The sequence below is a fragment of the Cupressus sempervirens genome, chromosome 1, assembly GCF_028749045.1.
Source record: "Cupressus sempervirens isolate cs-2001-9-10 chromosome 1, ASM2874904v1, whole genome shotgun sequence".
NCBI lineage: Eukaryota > Viridiplantae > Streptophyta > Pinopsida > Cupressales > Cupressaceae > Cupressus > Cupressus sempervirens.
Window position 1 is genome coordinate 482,731,581 of NC_143118.1, and position 14,438 is coordinate 482,746,018.

Below are 14,438 nucleotides of genomic sequence, written 5' to 3' on the forward strand. Positions count from 1 at the left end.
ATATCATGTTTAGATGATGTTATTTTATTTGGCGCATTCCCTTATTATGATGTTTAGCATATGATTAGATGATGTGATTTGATTTAGTGGTACATCTATTGCTTACTACTATTTAGCATGTAATAGGTGATGTTATCTACTGTAGGATTATCTTATGCTTTACTACTAGCATGTTAGATTTCCTTATGCTTATATTGTTGCATGTTTTAGTAGTGATATCCCTATTACGACAGTACAGACGATTTGGTCGGTGGCTTGGGATGTTACGTGCGGGGGATGGCTAGGATCCACGATGGTCTTATGATGCTATTGACAGTTGGGAGGAACCACACACTTATTTGGTTGTTTAGTTCTGAAATGTTGCTTTTGATCTCTGCGATGTTTATATTCAGCGTGTTCTTTGCTGCTGTAGTTTAGATGATTTGATGTTGTTCATTGTGTGTTGTTCTTGCACTCGAGTGTTCATTCCTCGAGCCTTTGTGGATCCGGTACTCCCTGGTGTGGAGGTTCCTTGCTCTATTTTGGTTCTTTTTGCTTCTGGGAGTGTTTTTGTTTTCTATGGGCGACATTTGTTCAGCATGGTGTGACACTTTAAAAAGTATCGCATGCCCATGCAAACTATGTCGTACGACACTGTAAAGTATCGTACGCTTTCTTGAGAAATGTCGTACGACACTGGAAGAGTGTCACACGTCTTCTTGAGAAATGTCGTACGATGTTGAAAAGTGTCGCATGCCTTCTTGAGAAATGTCGCACGACACTGGAAGAGTGTCGCACGCCTTAAGGAGAAGTATCGCCCTCCCATAGTAAAAAGTGTCACACGATTTTTGTGAAAAACCTGTGCGTGCCATCAACAGGCACTTTTCTTCGTGATTTGATCTTTTTGAGAGTGGTTTTGGATACCCTTTTGGGCGTTCTTCGACCCTATGCTGTTGCATTTTGAATTCTGTCGATTTCTCTTGAAGTTGAGTTTTCGTGTTGATGTTTTAGTCTCTTGGGGTTTAAAATATATTGTTTAAGTATAGGTTGACGTATATTTAATTTCTTATACTTAAGATATATTTAAGATAGTTGACGTATATAGTTGATGTATATTTAATTTCTTATACTTAAGATATATTTTAATATATGCGACAAATCGTTTGAGATAGGTTTCAGATCTCTCAGAGATAAGTTATGGATTCTAGGAAATTTCAGGGCTTCAGAAATCCAGACTTAGCCAATTTTCAGGGCTTCAGGATTTTAGGCTTAGCCAAATTTCAAAATTTTGCATTTTACCCTAGCTTGGTGTTTTGTTGATGAGTGGTCATTTCTTGTGCCCTCATCTTGTTGTGGTGGTTGTTGGCTTTTGTTTGGGTGTGTCAGTTGGGTAGTGGCGTTCGAAGATTCGTTGGTTGTCGGGATTGTGTTGAAGTCTTCCGTTGCGATCTTTGTGATCCCTGTATGATGTTGTCTTGTGCATTCATTCTTGTGCATTCATACTTGTAAAAAAAAAAAAATATCTTGGCTTGATTTGAATCCTTGTTTCCAAGGATCTCCGGGCGGGGCATTACAATCTACTACCAATAAAAGCTTGAGATTATGAGGTTCTTGTTTAAATATTGGCCACCTATCTTCTGTGTCCTTAAATGTAGAACCATTTGTAGGCATTCACATAATGTCATTTTGAATTCTATTGCGTGCATGGTAATCCATAAATTGTGCCAAGCTAGTACACCTGAACAATCGTTTTAGACATGGAATAATGGGAATGCATCGAAGAAGCTTGTGACACACCTTTTTCATTATTTGATCTAATCGATATCTAGTAATGTGACAATCAAGGCATTCTATTGCAAATTCATGTTGTTTATGATATATAATATGATCATTGGGACATGTATGTATTGTTTGATACTCCATTCCAATATCTTTCATAATGGTCGATAATTTTTGATAAAAGTGAGGTAGAATATTTGATGGTGGTAACAAACACTCACCTATAAACCTATGAAAAAATATTGATATTAATATAAAGAATATTAATGGTGCACCAACATAGAAGATGACAAAAAAGAAACTATACCTTAGCATACGTGAGATTGCTAGATTGGATATACCATTCATAATCTTGAAGTTTATCATCAATAATACAATAGAGAGTAGTGTTTTTTGGGAGCCTTGGTACAAGGGATCGTATGCCTTTTCAATTACAGGTATATCAAGGTTCTCTTCATCATCATCATTAGATGTACAACTATCATCGTCTTTATCATCTTCGACAGTTGTGCCAGTAAAATCTTCTTCAATCCGGTTATCTAGCACATTATCAGTTGCACTAATACCAACATCTTCAATTGTGTTCTATGCCTCAGGATCATCTTCTTCCATAGGAGTATTATCTTCTGCTTCAATATTCACACCTCCATGTTCCACTAGTTCGAAATCCACATTCAGCAAAGGACAAAAATTGTGAGGCCTCGCCCCGACCCATCGTGGCATAGTGATACATTACTCTTATTTTGTTATCCGCGACTCGAGATGTCGAGACATTATCTGATGCTTAGAACATATTTTATTATTTCATGTTGTGTGATGTTATTTTCAGATATATTTGATGATTGTCATTTAATGTTCATGTATATGTATGTTGACGAAATCAGTAGATGTACGATTGAGATGTGATTTAAGATATTTCAAATGGTTAAGAATTATAAAGGATGAAGAAACTTTATTGATGTATGTTTTAAATTATGAAAAAAAATTCTGATACATATACGTTTATATACATGTGATTTTACGGGACTACTGATGGGTGCAATGAGTGTGCAGATACTTAGCCGAGGAACCCTACGGAGGAACAAAACTGATCTCCATGTGCTAAAATTTGGAAACCCTATTGTTCATAATTGTGTTCTTTCAGTGTCGCTTGACACTCATAAAATGTTTATGTACTTAATTTGCTAGTTAGAGTTGTTAGATGGACCTATTTTACTTCTAAATTTTTATTTTGACTCTAACCTCTTCCCTAAGGCTTTAAAACATGTTTTTTTTCTAACCTATGGGTGTGGGTATGGGTTAGGGGTCTTTTCCAACCCCTAAGCCCCTAGCTTTGACTTTTGAGGGCACTCAAAAAGTCCCTTTTTGCCTTTGTGCGAAAATTGTAAGTGGTTGTCATGAGTTGTCTTACCCCACCTCCTTTTTAGGGTTTAACCATGGTGTAAGTTGTGTTAGGAGTTTCTAGAGTGGCTAAGTGGGTGGAGATAGTTATTGCTCTTTTTGGGTGGTTGAGTTGGAGGCTTATTAGAGGCCTTCCTTTGTCTAGTGGTGGGGTTACCCAATCTCTATTTTAGAGAGGATTTCTTGAATCTTGAAGGAAGGAGGGATACTCTACTCAAATTGGTTCATTGCCATTACCTCTTTGTGAAGGTAGGAAACTCCCATTTTCCCTTATTCAGTTTTTATGATTGGTTTCATGTTCTTGTTACCTTGTTATTGTTTTACTGTTGTATGGTTGTGGGTATGTTGGGAAGTTTTGTAAACCTTGTTATTTTGGTTGTTTTCCTTTCTTGTTTATGTTTGAAATTTTGAGTTTCCTTGCATGGGTGTTTTGGTATTACTCACCCTAGGAGAGGGCAGAAGTGACCAATTTTGGGAGATGTCTGTTTAGTTGGACTCCAACCTGTGTAGAGTCTCTTCTCAGGATGAGAAGAGGGATAAAGGGTAGGGTGTTATGGGCCCCTACCCGTCAGCACAAGCCTGGTATGAGTATGACAAGTTTAAATGGAAGAACGGAAGTTCTTGGTTATTGGCCCCGATTGGGCATCTGAATTGGTGTTGTGCTTGACTTCTCTAGTTGGAAGAATCCACCTCTCCCTAGTCTTGATTCACTATGAATCTTATTGTGTAAACCCTGTATGATTATGCATGCTTGATGTTCTTTTGGTTCTGCTTGGTTGTCACCCGATCAGTTATTGGTTTCCTCCATGGTTCTTGAAAAGAGATTCAGAAACACATTACATATTCCTTGATTTGATCATGAAGAAAATTTGATAAAATTATTGAAAATTGGGATTGAGATCCTATCGTAAATTGTATTTTTTTTTTAAAACCTTATTATACATGGCAACGAAGCCGGGTTTTCTTCCTGATTCTTTCCCGGCTGAGCCTTGAATCAGGGTGATAATAAAATAAGTGATTGAGTAAATTTACTTCTCTTAAAATTTTCATATCCTATGTTGTCATATGAATGTGTATCAAAGATAAGATGCAACAATGATGTTCAATTTTACATGATTCAAATTGTGATGTATGGTGATGCCTCTATTCATATGGACGGTAGAGAGAGAGATGTTGCTAATCCATGTAAATGTATGGTGTCTTTATCAAGTTTGAAATGATTTAGTTCATGGTTGATTGTGTTGAAAATAAATTTGCAAGAACATGTAGAAAGAATTATGTCAAGAGATCCAAGCTAAAAATTGAAACATGATAGAGAAATAACTTTGTGTATTTTGATACTCCTTTCAAAAGGAATGGAGCATTATCATTTTGATCTCTTATTTTCTCAATTGCCTTAAGACTAGTTTAGTCATTTTGTTGATCCATCAGTTTTATTAGATAGTTAAATGAATACGTAGATGGTTATTTCATGTAATGTGGTTTAATTGAAATGCATGGCCATTTGAGGTTCATGGAGATGATAAACTAGAAATTTATAAGAGAATGCAACATCTACTGTGGTAATATAATTGCAAAAGAACAATATACATTGAGTTCCAAGAGAAAGAGAGAGAGAGAGTAAACAAATTATCAAATAATCCACCTACAGGATGCTGGAGTTTGTATGAGAGAATGTGATAATCCTTGGTTTGCAACAGAGAATATTCTAAGAATCTATTAGTGTTTAAAATTAGTAATAAAACAATATATATATAAATGATATCTAATACATTGCATAAGTTATTAAGCCTTTATAACTTTAATATTCTGAATATCTTTTCTTCACCTATAAAACTTTATGTTTTTATTGCCCTCCTTGGCCTTGCACGTCAGTTTAAGCTTGCCTTAAAGAGGTCTTTTTGTGTCTGTCTCATGTCATAGTGGATGGGATGGGTGGGTCACGTCACCCTGCCACCTTGTCCCATCCCCATCCTCCTCCATTTCTAGCGGCCAGTTGTGGGAAAGGTGGCATTAATGTTGTGAAGGGAAAATTTGAATGGCCACCTTCATGTCCTTAACCCTTCCTTGCCACCTCTGTTCACATGCCCCTCTTGGGCTACGTTTTCACTACCTCGGGCTGCGTGGCAAGTGGAGTGGAGAGAGTGTTATGTCATGATATGACATTTCATTTGGACGTTGGTTTAAGTGTGGGGTCGATTTTGTTGTTAGTAAGTTTTTTTTTTGCTTGCTTGTCTTAATCCTTAGTCCTTAGTTCCCCCTGCGTACCTCCTCTTGGATGTGCAGGTTTGGGATTGTGTGGGGCCTAGGGAGAGGAGTAGGGAGGGGTCACATCCACTTGACTTGTGGTCAAGTGGATGTTAGAGGCTAGGGTGTAGGTTAGGTCTTAGGACAGGAGGGTTAGTGGTTAGATGCTAGTCAATAGGTAGGCTTAGTTAGTAGGGTATGATTTAATTGTTTTTTTTTTTATTATAGTTAGAATTTAGAATATAATTTAGTATTAGATTAGCTAGTTAGTATTTAGTTAATCTAGTTATTTTATAAATGTAATTAGATTTTTAGATTAATTTTTAAGTCTATTAAAATTGTTTGTTTGTTTTTTTTTGTTGATAAAACTCTGAATGTAATTAGTTAATTAGTTTAAATCTTTAAGTTATTTTATTTTAGCATGATTAGTTTAGTTAGTTCCTTTTTTATATATTGTTTTTAAATTTTAAATTGTTAGTTTTAAAATGATATTCAAATTTGTTAAAGTGTACTTAGTTTAATTTAGTAAAGTTTTAAGTTAGTATTACGTTGAAACTTATATAATCCTTTAATTATTAAGTTAGTTGATAACTATGTTGTTTAATTGTGAGTTGGTTTTAGGTTATCTGTTTTAATATAGTTAGCATAAATTTTAAACATTTAAGGTTTTAGCAAACTCATCTTGAAACTATCATCTATTTCATTACGTTAGCATATGTTAAAACCAATCAGAAATGTTGGATTGTTCCCTTTATCTTTTAGTCAAAAGTTAAGAGTAACTTACACTGTTAAGATCTTTTGATATGTTTAATTCTTAAATGGCATAACTTAAGATTGATATCAATCTAGTAACAAAAGTCTCAAAGTCTTATCAATGTAATCGCTCTCATGTTTATAACCTTAAGACGTAAAGTAAAGAACCTGTACTAAAACTATTATCAATCATTTCAAACCTAGGGCATGATAAATGATTAATTCAAAAAAAAAAAATTGTGTGTGTGTGTGTTTTTGCCTTCAAGTTTTGGGCATGACATTTTGGTATCAGAGCCCGTGTTTCAACACTAGGAACCTTAAACCATTATGCTTCCTAAACTTAACTCAAACTTTTAATTGTGTAGATGCCGCCTGTTACTCGCAACCGGCGAGGCAGAGGTCACAAGACTGGGGGTGGTAGAGCGGGACAGGAGGGTGGACCACCTCCACCACCACCTCCACCACCACCGAACCCAAACCAGGACATAATTGATGCACTCCAGACCCTGATCGGTGTAGTTCAACAGAGAGTGGTACCTATAGTTCAGCCAGTCCAACAGATTCCAGTAGTGGAAGCAGAGGGACCCAGAGGAGGTGGGCCCAGAGTCAGAGAGAGGACTAGGAGTCCCCCACCGAGACAGATAGAGGGTCAGGGTGAACACGAGGAAGAGTCCATACACCAGAGAGGACCCCCTTTTGATAGACCTCCTAGACATGTAGGAGATGACATCAGGGAATTGATTCGACTTGGACCACCATTGTTTACCGGTACCACTGAGGGTTCAGTAGCAGAGGCATGGTTGCAGAGCTTACAGCGGTGCTTTGGGTTACGCCCTTATGGGAGTAATCTAAAAGCACGACTAGCAGTTCATCAGTTGCGAGGGGATGCCTCCAACTGGTGGCATCAGGAGGAGATCATTGGTGGAGTGAGGATGGACACCCTCACATGAGAATCTTTCTTAGAAAGATTTCGCGAGAGGTACTTGTTAGAGCATTTTTGGCAGAAGCAGATAGAGGAGTTCCATTCTCTTTATCAGAGAGGCCTTACAGTGGCTCAGTACAAGAGTAGGTTTCTTGAGCTCCTTCCCTATGTGGAATACATGAAGGACGAGAAACTACGGGTTCATCGCTTTATCATGGGTCTGAATTTCTCTCTTCAGGGCCTAGTTAGGATGGCCTTCCCTATCACTTTCAGACAGGCAGTGGAGATAGCACTAGTTGCTAAGGATACTCGAGGGAGGCAGGAGTCACGGGATCGGCCTCAGAACCAAAACTCCTTCCAGCAGAAACCCCCTTGGAAAGGGAATTAGAATTATACAGCAGGGTCCTCTAGGGGCCAACAGTCTCAGCAGCCAAAACCCCAGCAGCAGCAACAACAGAAACCTTCTCATGGTTATCAGGGCTCTAGGCCCAAGCAGTGGCAGTCACAGGGTCCTAGGCAGGAGCAGAAAGTACAGGCCCCACAGTCTCAGTCAGTGAAGACTCAACAGTCTTCTAGGGGAGGATTCAGCGGATCTAGCAGATCAGGAGGCCCGCAGCAGTTTGGGTCACAGGGTGCACGATCTTATACTCGCGGACCATGCTACACTTGTGGTGGCATGGGTCATATAGCTAGGGAGTGTCCACAGGGACAGGCATCCAGTGGTCAGAGCAGGGCTTTTTCAGAGCCGACAGTTGGTGACATGGGTAGATCCCATAGAGTTTTTGCAGCAGTTGACAACCGCCAGGCTGAGCATCAGGCCACAGTTATCGAGGCTACAGGTATTATACAGGGCCATATGGTTGCAATTTTATTTGATTCCGGAGCTACTGACTCTTTTATATCTCCATTTGTGGTGGAGCGTTGCGGGCTAGTGGCAGTTAGACAGGATGTTAGTTGGGAGGTAGAGTTAGCCTCAAGAGCTAGAGTGTCAGTTAGTTCCATAGTTGTCAGATGCAGATTGGAGACATGTCCACTAGGACTGACCTACGCATTACCCCTCTAGGTTCTTATGATGTTGTCCTTGGCATGGATTGGCTTTGTGCCCATAGCGCCAAGGTGGATTGTCGACAGAAGAGGGTGGAATGTGTGGATGATGATGGTATCTCCAGGGAGATCTTTGGAGTGAAGAGGCCAGTGTCCCTTCATATGATTTCCGCTATGCAGCTTAGACGGTGCATGCGAAAGGGTTGTCAGTTGTTTGCTATCACTATTAGTGACCGAGAGGAAGATTTAGGAAGGGAGCCATCCCTTGATGATTTTCCAATCCTTCAGGAGTTTGCAGATGTGTTTCCTTCAGAGCTTCCTGGTATGCCTCCACCGTGAGCAGTGGATTTCCACATAGACCTAGTGCCGGGAGCTGAGCCAGTTTTGAGAGCACCTTATAGGATGACTACGCATGAGCTTAGTGAGCTAAAGGCTCAGTTGGAAGAACTCTTGGAGAAGGGGCATATACGACCTAGTGTGTCACCTTGGGGTGCACCCGTGATTTTCGTCAAGAAGAAGGATGGATCACTAAGGTTGTGTATTGATTATCGGCAATTGAACAAGGTGACCATCAAGAACCGATATCCTCTTCCCAGAATTGATGATCTCTTTGACCAGTTGCAGGGTGCCCGAGTATTTTCAAAGATTGACCTAAAGTCGGGTTACCATCAGTTGAGAATTGTGGATAGTGATATCCCCAAGATAGCTTTTCGTACTAGGTATGGCCACTACGAGTTCACCGTGGTACCTTTCGGCCTTACGAATGCTCCAGCTGTATTCATGAGCCTCATGAATGGAGTATTTCGTACCTTTTTGGATAAGTTTGTGGTTGTGTTTCTTGATGACATTCTGATTTATTCTCATGATGAGAGAGAGCATGAAGAGCACCTGAGACAGGTATTGTAGAGGCTGAGAGAGAATCAGTTGTTTGGCAGCTTGTCGAAGTGTACATTCTTTAGACCCGAGATACACTATTTGGGGCATGTTATATCGAGTGATGGTGTCTCAGTAGACCCATCAAAGATCAGGGCTATCATGGATTGGCCAACACCCACCAGTGTTACCGAAGTGAGGAGCTTTATAGGGCTAGCAGGTTATTATCGACGCTTCATTTCAGGATTCTCGAGATTGGCACACCCCATCACTTCTCTTCAGAGGAAAGGGAAGAAGTACGAGTGGACGGAGAAGTGTGGTAGAGCTTTTGAAGAGCTCAAGAAAGCCCTCACGAGTGCACCAATTCTTGTAGTATCGGATCCTGTTGCAGATTTTGTGGTGTGCACCGATGCATCTTTAGATGGTTTAGGAGCAGTCCTTATGCAGGAAGGACGACCTATTTCCTTTGAGTCTAGGAAGTTGAAGACTCATGAACTCAATTATCCTACTCATGACCTAGAACTAGCGGCAGTGGTTCATGCCTTGGTGAGATGGCGACATTTCCTTCTGGGTCATAGATTCGAGCCAATTCTAGTCTATCCCATGACTAGGATGCCATGGTTAAGAGCAAAGGGTTAGTCAAAATTTTGACCAATGCTTGATTGAAAACCTCCAAGCATTGATTGAAATATCGACCAATTCTGGTCTATCCCATGACTAGGATGCCATGGTCACGACCAAAGGGTTGGTCAAAATTTTGACCAATGCTTGGTGGAAAACCTTCAGGCATTGGTTGAAATATCAACCAATTCTAGTCTATCGCACATCCAGGATGCCATGGTCACAACCAAAGGGTTAGTCAAAATTATGACCAATTCTTTGTGGAAAACCTCCAAGCATTGGTCGAGATATCGACCAATTCTAGTCTATCCCACGACCAGGTTGCCATGGTCATGACCAAAGAGGTGGTCAAAATGTCATGAGGCTAGTTAAGCTCATGCCCAGGTTGAGCCTTCTCCCTTAGAATCTCCAACCACACGTGACACTGGAGATCCCTACTTCTGACTCCTTGTATGGTCCAACCATTTTTGTTCACCGAAACTATGCCTCCCTTAAAACTTCATCATGTGCCCACACACCTAACTGCCTAAACAAATACTCTTGTAGAATAGAAGTGCCTGCCGAACCACTCCTTACTCTAATTCTCTTCCTTTGCTGCTCTACACCGACATCCTCAAGCTCTAGGCTCTACCCCTTTTCAACCCTAGGTTGAACCCCTACTTAGTCCTAGTGATATCTTTGCCTTGGTGTACCCCATAAGACCACCTTACTCCAATACTAGCCATGTGTGATCTCAACTCCTTGAGTCTCTTGATCACCCTTGATCTCCATAGTGCCACTACTTGAATGCACCAAACTACCACAACTCCCCTTGTTCAACTCTACTGACTACCAAAGCTGAGGATTGCACCACTACATCAAGAATCACTTTAACTCCCTTGCTGAACACTACATCCACACTAGTTGACTTAGACCAATGAGTCCTCCCTTGCTCACTATGCATACTGCCAAAGCATACTCGAAACCACAAAGGCACCTCAGAACGTTCTAGAGTCCTCCAGTCCAATCTTGCATTTTAGCTTAACATGAATTTGTCTCCACGATATTCCACCTCTTGTTGGTCTCCCCTAGCTCACCATGAACTGTGACACCCAATCATGTTCCCCATAGAATTTTTCATTGCATTAGCCAAACTTTGAATCCAAACACTGAGCCCCAATTTCCTTGACTCCATGTCTATTTCTACATGCCCTCATTGGTGAACATCTTGTTCTCATACATCCAATGCACTCAAACCAATCCCTTCATGCATTCACACAATCTTACCCAATCCATAGATCTATTTGCAATGCAAGACCTACTTGAGTTGCACACCCTAGCTCCATGATCTACCCAATCTCCTAGATGTTGTACTCTATTTCCAACTTGGCTACACCACCATAGCTTCACCTGTGAACTACTTCATCCATCACTTCACCTGTTTCATGCATCACAAGCCACTATTTCTAGCCATCCATCATGACCCACCTCTTTGAGCCATGTCCAACAACTACCTCTTTGGATACTTGATATGGATCTGCCTCATGACTCGGCTCACCATGAGAATTATCTCATAACACTATATCTTGTTCACCATACTAGACCACCATGACCTTTGAGATCCCATCCCAATGCAAACCCAACAAACCAAGCACCTTGGATGTGCACCTGGTGCCACACCCTCTTATACCCCTTTGCATAGATAACTATCTCCATAACACATCCCCCACAAAAGCTTACCATAAACCCCCAATGCTCTTACTCAGACAAACCATTTGCCTCCTACCACAAGACTAGGTACTCCATTTCCCTTAGCTTTTAGACCTTGGACAACCACTAGGGAATCATCCTCAACACTAGCTCTGCTACTCCACTTCACTAAGTTAGGGACCCTTGTCTTTTCACCAAACCTCACCATGTCATGGTAAGGTGGAGCTACGCTTCTTCACTTTGATGACTATGTGTCACCTCTATCTCATTAGGAGACTAAAGGGAAGGGCTACTATTCTTTTTCGCCCTTGAGGGAGGTCGACTACCTAAGCTGCCCTTGATGCATGCTGACACTTACCCTCCAAGATTACACCTCATCTGATCTCCACCCCTCGCATACACCACAAGTATTCCAGTGGGAAAATCACATAGCATAACCACAGGATTGTACCTCGGCTCGGTTCCACACCATACCTACACTGTAACTATGTCTGAGGGAACATCTCACAACACAACCCGATTTGATACACCTTAGATCATGTCCCTAACAAGATCCTATGCCACAACTATGTCTTCCCTACACATGCCCCATTTTCTCCTCATCTCAGCCCATGCCTCACCTACACCACACTTGTGTGCACATAGATTTTCCTTATAGGCCCATGGCATCCTGACCATTTTCATGACCAAGAGTTGCATCAACAGGTGAATCAAAAATAAGTTATTGTTGGATGGTGATTCTCTATAGGGCAAGAACCTGACCTGCAGAGGTAGGGGCTACCACAACAACCACATCCAACAATAGACCAAAAGCCTGGTTAGATAGAACAGAGGTATTGGCACCATTAGCAACCATATACAAATCCTTAAGAGTAGAGTCTAAATCCATGAACCATTAGGGGCATCAAGTTTGATCTTCTGGAGGCCCTTCAAAGAATCAACCACCACGAGGATGCACATGAAGATCTTCCATGATAACATGGTTTCAACATAAATGCAATAACTTGACATGTGCTAAAGATAGCATTAAATTCTCAAAAGGCTCAAAGGATTTCATATAATTGAATTCTTCAACACTTTCCACACCTGTTAGATAAATTAGAGTTGAAAGCTTCTTGGATTAAATTTGACTCAAGAGAGATTAAATATATTTGTATTGAATATAATAATTCTTAAAATAATCATTAACCCAAGTATTTATTGCATACATTAGAGAAACACATGAATACATACATGCATGCTACTCATTTATATATCCAACAATGTTTAATTTTGGGACAACCATCTACATCCATATGGAGCAATCTCAAATTACATGAATATCACAAGTAATTTCTTGTTTTTCCTCTTTATTCCAATCAACAATTTCTAAACACATACCTTTAGCATAAAACCATTTCCTCCAAATTTCATAGGCCTAGAAAAAATCACGAGCATTCTCAAGGTTCATTTTGGCTACCTTAAGGTGTAGTATCATATTTTAGTAATTAAGATAGAGATCTTCTATAATTTTTTGCCAAATGTTATTAAAAATTTTGTGCATAAAAGAATTTTCTCCAGTCAACAGTATAAACTAAAAATTCTCTTTGACCAACTGCAACAAACATCTACATGCATTTGATAGATGTAGTCAGTTGTTAATAATATATCAATTTGCAAACGATTTCCCTTTGATTAAAAACAAATCAATTTGTCAACAACATCCCTTTGACCAATTGTGCCACACATCTACATGAAGTTACATATAGAGTCATTAAAAACATGTCAATTCCAATTTGTATATTATAGTAACACAACATCTATATGAAATAGAGAACTTATCATAGGGAAGTAAGAGCATACATATTCTCACAAATTGCATGGAATTTATTATTAGATTCTATCAATGAATGCTCAAGTAAGATTGTAGCAAAACGAACAAGATCTTCATGAATAACTTCATCAATTGAGCATTTTTCTTTGAATGAACACCACAAACTACCTATCTCTCGAATATTGAAACATCCCTATGAAGATATATTGACTAGACAATGAGGTGATAGCATTTGGATTGAAGGCATTTTTATTTTCTCTTCTGGTACCTAAACAAAGAAACAATGGCATTATCCTTGGCCAATTTTTGGCATAAACACTAAATAAAATAAGAAATTGGAAAGAAACTACACGAAAATATGATTTAACACAATATTATTACTATTAATGTATGAAGATAGAGTCCTACTTGTATCTATTTGAGAACATGATAACTAGACCAAAACTCAACATGGAAGAATAATTGTACAATGAGACCACCAATGCAACACCACAAGGCAATTATAAATGTGTCTAATGTTGTATCAGGAACTCAAAGAAACCTTAAGAAGTTGAGATAAAATGTGAAATACCAAAACAAGGGCTTAGGAAAAGCATTGCACATAAGAAAACTATGCTTATGGGTGACACAAAAGCAAATAAGGTAGAACATTATGAAATTGAAACATAAATTACAATGTCAAATCAGCTAGCGAAATTATTCCTTGAATAGGTCCTACAGTAAGAAAATGCCTTGGTATGATGTTAGTAGGCATCAAAATTGAGTAAAGAAAGCTTATTTATCTAAGTTTAGCCTACAAATGCATAAACACAAACTTAGTTATTTATTATCTCCCTCCCTACAAGTGGACATTAATGTGTCAGTGAAAAAAAAAATTGGACCCTTAAGCAATAGTAAAATATATATGTGTACCTAATTTTTTAATTGAGACGAAGGACAACAAATTAAAATTGTCTGTGGGTGAAAACTACACATATATAAAAACTCAAGAATATATCTTGTCCTAGGTGTTTCCTTGAGTCCATAAGTAACAAAAGGGTATGAAGTCAGAAATCTACTATTTCCTTGATTACTCAATAAATTTGATAGTGGGGCACTCATTCCAAAAAATTGTAGTGTAGACTTCCAGATTTTTATCATAAATTGCCAAGAGCTTTCATGCACAATATTATTGAAACATAATTGCATGAAATAGTGGGTGAGATCCTGCAGAAACCCATTTCTACCATTTTTTGTTGAAAACATAAGAAAAGTCCAAACATTGGAGTTCATATAAAGGTCTAGGAACTTCAAAATTTTTGAGAATAACCCACAACA